A 13140-nucleotide genomic window follows, 5' to 3' on the forward strand; every position below is an offset into this window, starting at 1 on the left:
ACTTATTGCTGGTCTAGGATATGCATTCTGCACTTGGCATGTACTGGCCTCAGCTCATGCCTGTGGCTAGATTACAGTTGTTCAAACTTCCATCCTCTTGATTTCAGTTGTGATAATGATACTAAAAGACACTTTTGAGCTACTGTGATGATTCTAAATGTGTATGTTGTTGGAGAAGAAAGGTACGTGAATATCAGATCTTTAAAACCTGAAGTCAGTTATTGTTGCCTGAAAAGTCAGACCAGTGTCTGGTGTTTCCAGGCAAGTTCTTTCCCACCCAAGGCTTCCTTGAAGACACTTCTCACTGATTATTAGGATAACATGACTTAGAATCTCAGCATTTAGAAGCTGGGAGCTCTCAAGTGTGTTCTGCTGCACCGGGGTTGTTGATAGGTTTGGATATTAGAAGAAATTTCTTCTCAGCGAGAGCAGTGAGGCAGTGGCACAGGCTGCCCAAGGACGTGGTGCAGCCATCATCCCTGGAGGTGCTCAAGAGCCGTGTGGATGTGGCACTGAGGGATGTGATCAGTGGGCATGGAGGGGGTGAGCTGACATTGGACTAGGTGATCTTAGGGGTCTTTTCCAACCTCTATGATTTTATGATTCTAAGTAGAGTGTAAGACTGGGAAGGCTGATCCAGCTGCGGCTGCACCCTGCTGGGGGTACTTGAGGCTGGCACCTCAGCAGGGTAATGCTGGGCTCCTTCAGCAGCTCTGCTCAGCTTCATGTTCCTTCACCAGTCTTCTTCAGGCTGTGGTTAAAGGCAGAGTCTCACGCATTTGCACAGCACCTTATGACTTAAGGTTAACGCCTTATGACTTGAGGTGTCCCGGAGTAAGGTGTACTGTAAAAAAAGATAAGCCAGAAAGGATTGGAAACCTTCTCTTGCATCCTTTTTTACAGTGCCTTCATCTTCTCTTACTTCTATGTAAGAAGAAATTGGCCAGAATCCACTGCCTTGCACAGTGCTGTACTTGTGGTTATGGAAAAGAAGCACGAAGAGAGCTTTGGCGTCGACAGGATTTTGCTGCAGACAGATGTGCTGAAGCAGTTGTGATTTCTCTGCAAGATGCATTGGCAAGAATTTCCTATTATTTCCTTGAGAGTGAGAGAGTGTTTCTCCCCTGGAGATCATTAGGACCTTGAACTTATAGGTCCAATCCTGCTTTCATTTGAGACTAAGAAAATAATCAGAGGGATGCTCAGCAGCACTGGAACGAAGGCTCTTTGCAACTGCAAAAGAAGCTGACAGCAGCAGATGAAAATGTGTGAAGAGGAAACGAACATTAGGTTATAAAACCAGTTATAACGTTGGATGGCTTAAAGTCAACTGCACTTCACCATTGCTTTATATTTCTTTCCTTTCTTTCATATACCCCAGGAGAGAAAATGACAGAGATACTGCAAGATAGATTAGTTTCTCTGGTAGATCAAATAGGAAGAGAAGTTTCTGTAGGGGAACCAAGAGCAGTATGTGCACTTGTATTTTCTGGAACTTCAAGTGTCAGCGCCCTGCCTATCTACCTTGCCAGGGCAGGGTCAGGAAACGTGGGGAACATCCTGAAAACAAGCAAGGCATTCAGTTTTCTCCATCACAGGAGAGCATCTCTTCTTCCCTGTTAGTTGGTTTCTTTAAGTAATTATGATAGCAAATGTTTTGCTTTTGTGTATAAAGTATGTAAATGTCATTGGAGTCATACAAAGATGTAAACAGTACTTACCAGTCAACCTACCTTTCTTTTGTGTTTATACTACTCGAGAACAAAACAAGTAACAGCAGGACAAGTGGCTGCTAAAAAAACATTTTCCCAACACTGCTAATGGGAAAGAGTGTAATGGGATGTGGTAACAAACTGAATAATGACAAAACAGAAATAGCCCTCTTGCATGGATTTCATTTTCTTGCCTTTTACTTGATTGGGCAATTGGGGGCAAAGATTTTAGGCACAACTTCAATCAGCCAAGAATAAAAATAAAGCCTCCTACCCAGAGGGCATGAGCAATTAAATACAACTGTGGGAAATGCCATTTACAGAAGAACACTTCCTCCCTTTATGAAGTGTGCTGAAGATGTGAAAGGGCACTGTGTGGGAAGGCAAAAGAGGCAGGTGACAGGAGATTTCATACATATGCTTCTTCTTCCACCTGAATGCCCTTGCCAGGCTCCTCAGGATTCCCACCTGATTTCCCTCATGCTCTCAGGTGCTGGCCCTCATCATATTGCGGCTTAGCTGCTCTGGCAGGTGTTCAGGAGCTAAAGGGCTGGTGAATGTGGTTTCCATGTTTGCAAATTGCTTGCTCTGGAAGGAGATGAGCACAACCACGGCCTGCTATTTCAGAGCACTTCATCCAATAGCACAATGCCCTTCCCTTATCTGCCTTTCTTCTGGAGAGAGATCGGCACTGGTAATGTCACATCCTTCCTTCTCTGAGGGGAGACCCACCCCTGCTTCCACAAAGGGCACTTGTTGCTGTGCTAGCTTCTCTTGCCCAAAGGAGATAGGGCTGAAGGTGTGGGCATGGCCAGGGGACAGGCTGGCTCCACCTTGTGCATTTTCTGAGGCCCTGGGAAGCCTCTGAAGGGAAGGAATGGCTTAAAAAAATGTATTTAATAGGATAAGAAAAATATTGCTTCCTCTGTTAATCTCACTGAAAATTCACATTGTCTAGAATGCCATGCTGCCTGCAGGTGAGTTACGGTGCATCTCTCCTCTCAGTTCAAAACCTGAGTGGTGTACATTACATCATCTCTTGCCTTCAACGTTTGCATACCACATTAATGGATGAGCTATGATTTTTAAGGAGTTGCACTTATTTCAGAGTGGCCTAATATTCTTTCTAAAGGTCTGATGGATGTCTGCAGGTGGGATTTAACAACATGTCTAGAAAGCAAAGCACCAGACTTCCAGAGCACAGACTGAAAAGGCTTCAAGTTTGGCAACCTCATTATCACTCACAGGAGTACAAATAAGCTCTGAATTGCTTGAGTGAGAAACTCCCTCCATCCCAAATGGTATAGATTTCTTTGTTTCTTTATGCAGAGACCACAAACACCTCCTACCTGCATTTGCCACTAACTGTTGGGCATTGCCATGAGCATACACAACACACGTGCCTGTTACATGCCTTGCTGGCATCAGATCTGCAGGAGAGGATGGCATGGTGCCCAAACCTCCTCTGGCTCCTTGTGTTTTCTCATGTTTTGCCCTAGGGATGTTTACTTGGTCAACAATTCCATAGTTATTTATGCTCCCTTTGTGCTTTCTGTTTCTTAGGCTTGAGGTAGAATGGAGCTCTTGCTGTGATGTGAGATGATTCCCACAATTCTAGCAGGTGTGTATGGATCAGCCTGTGGGTAAAGCTCTTTTCTTAGTTCTGTTGTGTATACTGATCAGCACAGGTGCTGTTTCACAAAGCAAACGAGGTGATTGTGTTATGCTCTATTACAAATGGTTTTGGAGGGAAAGTTAGACTGTCTGGAGAAGACTGGCTTTGTAAGAAGTTCCAGGTTAAATGCAGATCTGCTAAAGCCAGTTTGCTCCACTGCTGTGGTTCTGCAAGCCCATTTGAGTGGTTTATCTTTCTCTGAGCTCAAATTCCTCCTACCATTTCTGATGGGAAGTTTTATTCCTCTGTGAGAGAAAAGTAGTTCTTTCCAATGTGAAGGCTTTTCTTCATCTGGGGATAGAAATATCTAATGGGTGTGAAGCAAAACAATGACACTATATCCTATAACATGGACCAAAATTTTTAGGTCATTATGGATGAACTACCTTACACAAAATAAACTGAATGTTCTTCCATAGCCTGTGCAATTCCAGATTAAAATCAAACTTTTAAAAATAGTCTTACCACTTTGTCTTCCATTCTGTACTTCTTTTTGTCTTTCTGTTCTGGCCTATGAGCAGAAATGTTGGCCATGCTGTAGGAGTGATGCTGTCATAGTACCTCTGAACACCTTCGAAGAAAATATCTCAGAAATCTCACAGGAAAAAGTGTGTCTATGAGATTTTCAGCTTTCCTTTTACTTTCATGAGAAGCTTTCACATGAAAGTTTTGTGCTTCTCCCTTGTTACTATATCTTCCACTTATAACAAATAATAGCTTACGAATAATTCTTTGAACTGAAGTAAAGCAACATGGAAGTTATGCTGATGGGAAAATAGCTGGTGACCAGTTTAGTCTGCTTTGGTCAGAGTCATGTACCTCTATTATTAGAGGAGTATTCTTGATTTCTGGATTCAACATTTCTATCTGTGTGGTAGAAACCTCATATATTTCATGGCAGAATACCGAGTCAAATGTAATGATTTGGTCATTTTCTTCAGGTCACTCAGTGACTGGATACAAATTTATAAAATGCTCGCTAAAATCTTTGGTAGATAAACAGCTACAGAGCTCTTTGGGAAGATGCAGACTTTTGCTTTAAAACACTAAGGTTTTTCATGGGGTTGGTCTGAGACATCAGAATAAATACCTCTAGAAACTGAAAACAATCCTGGGCTTCACTGGCTTTAATTCCAGTTATCTCTGATGTGCCTTCTCTAACTGAGATCTAAGGTGCAGTGACGTGAAGAACAATTAAACCCAATACAACATTTCAGCAAGTACACAGCTTTTCTGTGTGGAGGTGGTAAGAACAAGCAGGTGTCAGGTGTTAGACATAGCACAAAAGGCTCTATGTTTGCTGCTACCTTGGTTTATAAAAAAGCATATGTCAAAATGAGAAAAATATACACGCTAGAGGATCAAATCTTCTGAACTTCTGGTAAGCATTTACAAATAAAATAAAGACTTAGAATGATAACAAATATGAACTTTCAAGATGGTGTTAGAAAACAGAGGAAAAAATTAATCTGTTCTGTATTGAATATAGAGACTATAGAGTTACCACAATTTGATTAGCTAAGGCTCAAAAAGTCTGTGTAAAGAGCAAGTGTTGCTTTTAGTTCTAATTCTGAGTTTTCTTTCTCAAGGACAGTACATGGCATCATGCTATCTGTCTGCCTTAAAATGGAGTGTATTTCATCTAAATTCATGGAGAAAAATAATGTCTCAAAGACTTGAAGTTCTGTAGATATTAATGAAAATTGAAGATTGGGTGGAAGAGAGAGATCTGCAGTGATGTTCCTGCTAGAGCTAGAATAGTAACACCACAGTTACATGCTCTGTTTGGATTGCCACCTAGCTGGCCTGCAGGCTATAGCCTCTGCCATGCTGTCAGATAGTAATTACATGGGAGAGCAGATAGATCAATGGTCTAGTGGTATGGAGAGAAATTACAGATATGACAGAAAGAATAATGTAAAGGAAAATACAGAATACAATGAGAAACTGTTCTCTTGCAGCCTTGGAGGGAGCTATAGGGATGAGCACTGGCACAAATCTATAATAACCAGGCTTATTAACTTCTCTGTTCAACATATGGCTAGTAAGACTCCAAACCATGCACCTGTGATGTGCAATACTAAAGGAATGGAATATTGTAAATTCATTGAAATTGACTGAGTCTGTAAACTTCTCAATATCTTGTATCAATCCCAACCGAGAAAAATGTGTTGGGCTAGCAATGCAGGACTGTGATGAAGGCATTACTATAGATGATCCTTGGTGTAGCATTTTGGTAGATAATTTATTCTCAAAATTAGTTAAGTCCAGAAAATCAGTAAACTCTGGGGGAGTAGATATGATTAAATACTCTGTGAATCATCCTCCATTATGGCAAAAGAACACTTCCATAATTTTTCCAGAAGATAGCTAGGCTGGATAAAGGGGAAAAATATATATATAGCAAGTCTACAGCAACTCTTTTTCAATGTCAGCAATTCTAGACATCTGTGAGCTTTGCTGGTCAATATGACCTAACTCAAGAAAGAGAGGAATCACCTCTTCCTTTCTAAGTATCTTGGTAGATCATGGCCACTCGCATGCATGATGGCAACCTACCTGGGAGCTGAATTTGCACTTTCACACTGCTTCCCAAAGACTGCTTCTTCTACAGCTTTAGCTGTGAGACTGGAAGGGGGATAACTTTTTCAAATATCTTATTCCTCCAATTCCTTGTTAATATGTATTAATATAAAAAGGAAATGGAATGTGACAGTGATTTTTTACTATTACCAGTAAATGCAAGATAATAGAAGATTAGAACATACAATATCCTAATATGAATAGCTGTGGAGACTAAACTTCAATCACTGGGGAAATAAAATAGAAAAGTTAGTCAATCAAACTTTCAGGATGTATAAATCATAATAGTTTTATTGTAGTCATCAGATCTTCATTATTTTCACTCCTTTTAAGTGATTTATATAGCCGGAAAGCAGACTTAGCAGCACATAGAACTTTCTGACCTATCTCTGAAATATTTAGCCTGCCCTAGAATTGTCTGAAACCAGAGGTGCCAAGAGTTTCCAAGTCTGGAAATTGGATTATGCTAAATCCTGTATTGTTCCCTTTGCATGGTGCTGGGATAGATGCATGCTCCTCTTTCTTTTATAGACTAACAAATCATCCTTCACAGGAATGACAAGTTCAGCAGCAGCTCTGAAACTGAAGGAATATATTTTCTGCTTAAGCTGTTGTATTCAATTCCAATGGCCCATGCAGTTTTTCTGCCATCTATTCCTCCAGTCCAATTTGCAGTACCTCCCCTGGTGCCTGCTGCTCTGCCAGCACACAGTGGTGTGGCAGCATTAGTACTTCTCCGTTTTTTCCCTGGCCATCATCCACAAGGCTTCCAAGGTTTCTGTTAATCTGTTTTTTAGGGTTTCTTCCCCTGCTCCATGTTCAGATCTGTACCAGAGGTCTAGTACTGCTTCTGTTACTGATTCACTGCTCATATTTTTCCCTTGTCTATTTTTCTTTCTTCTCCTTTTTTTTTTTTTTCTGTTTGTTTTGATGCTTTTGTGGTAATCTACTATAATGAAAGGGTCACTGGAAAAATAAAGAAATGTACATCTGATTCTTAAGAGCAGAGCAAAGAAATGAAATACCGGAGATAAAAACAATCAAGGAAAATACATTTTGAAAAATAAGTTCAGATTCTCAAACAGACTCTGCATTGATATTTCTCCAGAGAAAAATGCTGTTAGAAACTTGGCCCACTTGCATGTAATTCTAGAGTCTAATCTACTGATGTTTATCATCTGCTAACACAATTCCGTGATTCTGAGACTTATTTTAACACTTGGGATTAATTAACTACAGTGTTAGTCATTAGCTTAATGTATGGAAAATTCAGGCCACTGTGAAGTGAGAGTTAGTATGATTTGACAGAAAGACTCTTCATGTATGGATTTCTTGCTCAGATATGAAATAACAAAAGAGGGCTCTTCATAAAGTAGGTCTGAAATATTCCTTACATACCTTACAGACTTTGAATCTGAATTTCCTTGGGGTAACTTCAGTAGGAGAATTGTGTTTAAAAAAACACGAGGCTCCCCTATATTTATCAAGGTGCAACTTAATTGAAGTTGTAAGCTACTAAAGGCCAACAACTTTTCAAAAGTGTCAGACAGAGCTGAATTTTTCTTTCCTTTCCTCTCCTCATTAGACATTAGATGTGAGTGACCAGCGCAGACAGAAGGAATCTTTCCCTGCCAAACATTATTTATTGATTAATAAGTTACTTTAATGTGTCTCAAAAATCTCATAGTTCATTTGCCAGGTAATGATAGTTTTTATTCTCTTCTAGAACAAATAAAAAGATGGCAAAACATTTTAAAGTATTTATGATAGCCTTGTTTTTCCTAGAAAATTGAATATTTGAAAGAAAGTCTAATGTAACACTATTGGGGATGGTCAACCTTCTCTGTAGTAGGTAAGATACTAACACTGCTAACTTCTACTTATATCTTAATAAGCAAATGACATATTATTGGTTATAGATCATAACAAGATTTCATTGCCTGAAATCACATAATGTAAGTTAAGAGAATGTTGAGTAAACATCCTCTTAGTAAACTTCCAGAAAGCTTTATCAGTGTGAACCACTGAAAATTAGAACATCTAAAAATGGTTTGCAATTTTTAAAATCAAGTTGTAAGATTTGCGGGAGAAACAACTTAGTTGTACATTATAGTCAGAAAACTTTGTTTTAATGTCACTGGATTCTGTTGTACGTTATTTGAACTGAGATTTCATCCTGAAAAATAATTATTACTACTTCTCAGCATTCCTCTGTTTTTGCCTCCAGTAATTTCATGCTGAAGGGGATCAGCAAAAGTGCTTTCATATGATATTTCTTGGGGTGTAGCACGATTTTCTTAAAGCAAATATGTAAAGACAAAAAGTCATTTGTACAGTATCTATCCCTCGGGCCTAATGTTCTAGAAAGAGAGTGAGAGAGATTTTTCATGGTGGAATTATTTTATGAATTCCCACCCCCGTACACATGGAGCTTTTAGTCATTTGTGCAATATGGGAAGCTTTAGATACAAAGCCCATGAATATTCTTAAAAGTATTTTGAAAACCATTACAGAGTTGCCCTTAAAAAGAACATTATCTCTTGAGAGGGAGAAAGAAAGTCGGTGTTCCAGTATTTTTGCCCCTCAGTGCTTTTGCTCTGAATTTTTTGCCATGTGTAGCAAAATAAAGATAGAGATTTGTATCCTGAAAAAAAAAAAGCACAGATCAGTGGTGTGATCCATCAAATCTTAAGAATTGCTTTTAGCTATAAGTAACCTTTAAAAATGAAATATAGGTATTGATTTAGATCAATATTCTTTATCACTCAAAAAATGTATGAGCAGATTCCCCCTTGTTCTATCAAATTCAAAGTTTCCAACTCAGTTTGGGTCAAAGCACATTGATCTACCATTTTAGTATTAAATTCATTGTTAGCTAAGATATCAATAAAATGGCTAACTGCCTATCCAACAAACAAAAAGCTCTAAATGATCAAATTTGAAATAAAGCTGACTAAGCCGATGGAGGAAAATCATTTGCATAAGTAAAAAACTGGAAAATCTTAGCCGAAATGATGTGAAAATGTAACAAAACAGGAGTTCAGGTAGAAATTGTTTATTCTCTTTCTGAATAAATTAAGGTTAGCAGAGGAAATAATTTCACAAGTGTAATTCTGTCTAAACGTCTGCCTCTACTTGTTTCTGAAAGACAAAGGTTAGGAAGTACAGAAGCAGATTAAAGAAAGTTAATTAAGATGTTTAGAACTTGGCATCTCTGAGGGGGACATTTTTGCACCAACTTGGGCATAATTGATTTCATATTTGTACCCATGTGTGTACAGTATGCATTCACATTACGTATAACTGTGAATCTCTACAGAAGAATACTGGCTTAATTGCTATGTGCACAAACATTATCTGTGTTGTGTGACTAGTTAGCCATGTGTTGTGGTTACTCTTAGTAGCAGCTCAGCACTGCACAGCCATTCGCTCACTTCCCTCATTCATGCCAGCTGTCCTGGCTCTGCCCCATGCCATCATGGTGGTGGCTCTTTCCCACCAAGTGGCCCAGCCCAGCCCTGGGTGTGCTCCCATCACTCAGCACCATCCAAACGCCAGTGTACTATTAGCACTGTCTCAACTGAAACCAGGACGCCAGGTCAGGTCATATCACCCTGTGACTGATTCAGTGGTCCAGCTTTTGGAATGTAATTCTCCTGCTATGTGAAATCAATCAGTTTTTGATAAATGAATCTCCATTTATGGGTATGTGCACCTGAAAATGCTTTCTGTGAACTGTCAAGTGGCCAAAGGGAGAAGTACATCAAAATCTAGTGACTACTTCCTGTATCAGTGTCACTTAAATGTGTACAAATTCTAAAAAATACTTTCCCCTCTTATAAGCTCAACCCCTAATGTTTTGATTTGTTTGATGTTCTCTCCAAATCAACAGGTGTATTATTCTATTGACTTTAAAAAGCTTTGGATAGAGCTTTAGTGTTCTCAGTTTTCATTTCCTGGCTTGCCTGAATGCGTTTGTTGTAAGATGTTCCTTTTCCCTGCTTGGGAAGTAGCACTGCTGACACTCACAGAGTGAAGCCTTCCCTGATATTGTTCCTCTCTTTTCTTTATCCCTTATTTACAAGAACATAGGAGAGAGAGAACTCATGGAGGATTCCTACCACTCTGACAAAAACTGTGTAAAGGACAGGGACTCAATTAACCTTGCTAAAAAGTGGCCATCGTGGGCTGAAACATCCTGGCAGCCAAGACTAGCTGAGGTGCCACACTGAAATCTCTGCCTTGCTTTGGTCATTAAGTTGAGATGCTAATTTCAGTTGTCAAAAATATAAAAAAAATTGTTTCTAGACCAGTGTTGCTGTGCAAACTTACAGTAAGTTCGTAAGAGGGAAAGCAACACCTGTTGGGCCAAGAGAACCATATAAACATACAGGAACACAAACTGTCCATCTTACCGTAACTTTGTCTGTCCTTTACCTTTAGTAATTCGGGGCAGTATGAGCCTGAAATCCTGTGATACAATACAAGTTATCAGGAAGTGTTTCCTAACAGCTAACTCCATTAAATTATAGTTCAGCAAGAATTTCATGCTCTGTATTACCTACAGCTTCCTGCTAAAATATATTGCACTGTAATGCATGAGTTGTGGACAAACAGATTTGGATATCTCTGATATATTCTAAACCTATTGATTTTTGAGGAATTTCTGAAATAATAAATTGCACATGCCAAACTTAGAGTGGGGCTTCTTATGACTCTTTTCATGTACAGTAAAGGAGAACATATCCTTTGCTAGGTGGGTTGCTAATTTTTTGCTTTTGCATTATTGAGAAAAGTGCCCTTGGACTTTATTCACCTGGTTAATGGTGGATATGGGAAAGGTTAAAAAATTTAAATTTACAAATGCAACATGTGTTTCAGATGGTTAGCACTTCATGTGACAGGCTACTCAACTTATTCTGAGGTTTGCTGTGTGATTTTACTGCAACTGACTAAGTGGGAAGCACTATGCCAAATCTCTTCATATTAAATCTGTTGGAACTTCTATGTTCACATTTGGAAGCAGCAGCGAGAGCCTGAAACTGCTCTTCTTGCTATCCACACAAGAGCAAGAAATGCCAGGACCACAGTGAGCATCATGTGTCTTGGACTTTGGCAACAAATGGGCAAAGGTTATTGGCAAAGTTTATTTCAGCAGATGCAACTTCCTCATTTACAATACCCTGTCCTGTGGTACTGGATGCTGAATAAACATCTAAGAAGGATATAAAAAGGACAACCCCTTCCCTATGGGAGCTGATGAAATACCCAGAAGTAGAACAGAAGTCAAAACAACAATGATATTTATAAACAGGAAAATGCCAACTTCCCCAACAATCTATCACCAAATGTAAGCATTTTTTAAAAATGAGCTGTGTCTCCTGGTTTCTGACCACTGAATACCAATTTGTCTTCTGCATAGCTCTGCTTTTTAAAACGATACCTTATCTCACAACCATCTGTTGCTGGAGTGTAGAAGGAAAAGAGGTTTCAGTTCTAAAGATAATTGTGATAAACTGCCTGGAATCCTTCAGGCTCTTCAGCATTATTACTTTCCCTTCTGAAGGAAAAAAAAATGATTTAAGTGCAGATAATGATCTCTTTCTTCTCTTTTACTGACAGTCATAATACAACACCCTGTGTTCTTGTCTTGCATTCAAACAACTGAAATCCCAGCATTTCCATTATTGCCATATCATTAGCACTTGCTGTCTTTAGGGCTTACGCAGAGCTCTCTTTGATACACAAAATGCAAAGAGGATTGTGCCTCTCTATAAAACTTTTTGTTTCGGTCTCATAACCCAGTGAGTTGATCCAGATTTTTGGAGGAATTAAGCTTCTGTTCAAGCATGTAAATAATGTTCAGGTTTGCAGAACTGCTCTGAACATAACAGCACCTATGAAAACATTTCCTTGAAGGGTTTTTTTCCCCCAAAACCGCTACTCACACAACACATTAATATTACTCAATGCTGGAGTCCTGGCCTTGTATTCTATAACCTTGATAAAAGTTGAACGTTTCTGTAATCTGGCTCTTACTCTATCTAGTGAGAATCGGTTTCCTTCACTCAGATGGTTTTGAGTATCTCTTTTTGTAATACCTTTTTCCATAACTTTCCATCCGGGAGATGCATAATACTCGGCCACCCGTGTGTAGAAGGAGGTGGATCATGTTGCACTGAGTTTTTTTCAGGCTCTCTTCCATTCATTTACCGTGAGTGTTTTTATGTGTTGCTTCTTGGCTGCCAGATTATTGTTGGGAAGGACCAAGATGCTCAGGATCAGGGGCATTTAGCCCCTTATAGCTTTGGAAGAGCATATATGAAGATAACTGAAGGCCACTGTTTACTGTTGTCCATAGAATTGGCTTTTCCCTTACTTTCTTGTTACAAATACCTTGCCAGCAGGAAATACTGGATCTGAGCATCTTGCATATGAACATAGCATTTGTCAGACTTCTAATTCTCAGAGTCTTTCCAGGCTTCAAAGTGTTTGAGGCTTGAAATGAAAAGAGACTCACCAAAGACAATGGGAATATCTTCCTTTAGTTTCAGAGAGTCCAGGATCTTTGGTCAACACCAAAAGAGGAAAGCAGTTAAAAATGGGATCTTGAGAGAACAGGAAAGCTAGAAGGAGAAGGGTGAATCTGCAAGCTGTGAGCTGTATGCTGCGCTTGAGTTTTGAAGGTAATGAATGACCTTTCAATTTTCAGTTCAAGAACATAGCTTCTTGGTCTCCTAGGAGGTACTTTCTAAACCATTCAAAGTTTGTTCTTAGGCTGCAGCTTTTGATTTCTTTATTTTGGCAGTGCAAAAGCATCACAAAATTTGTAAAAACAACTATGAGAGATTCTTTGTTCCTCTCTCTGACCAGAGCTGAACTCAGGAAGAATCTGCTTCTGGCCATTGTGGCAGACATAAGGACAAAGACATATATGGTATGTTTTAGAATCATGGCCTGAATATTGGCACTCTGCCTCTTCTTTGCTCTTCAATGCTCAGTGAAGAAGACAAAGCAGCTAGAGGCATGGACTAGCCCATCATGTTATCTGAGTCAACCCTGGGGCTAAGGTTATCAGGAGTAGTCAGCATGGGTTCACCAGGAGGAGGCTGTGCTCAGTCAACCTGGTAGCTTTCTATAATGTCATTGCTGGCTGGGTGGACAACAGTG

This window comes from Cyrtonyx montezumae, unplaced genomic scaffold (assembly GCF_038088225.1).
Source record: "Cyrtonyx montezumae isolate F1298 unplaced genomic scaffold, pur_monq_1.0 scaffold_3, whole genome shotgun sequence".
NCBI classification, from domain to species: Eukaryota; Metazoa; Chordata; class Aves; order Galliformes; family Odontophoridae; genus Cyrtonyx; species Cyrtonyx montezumae.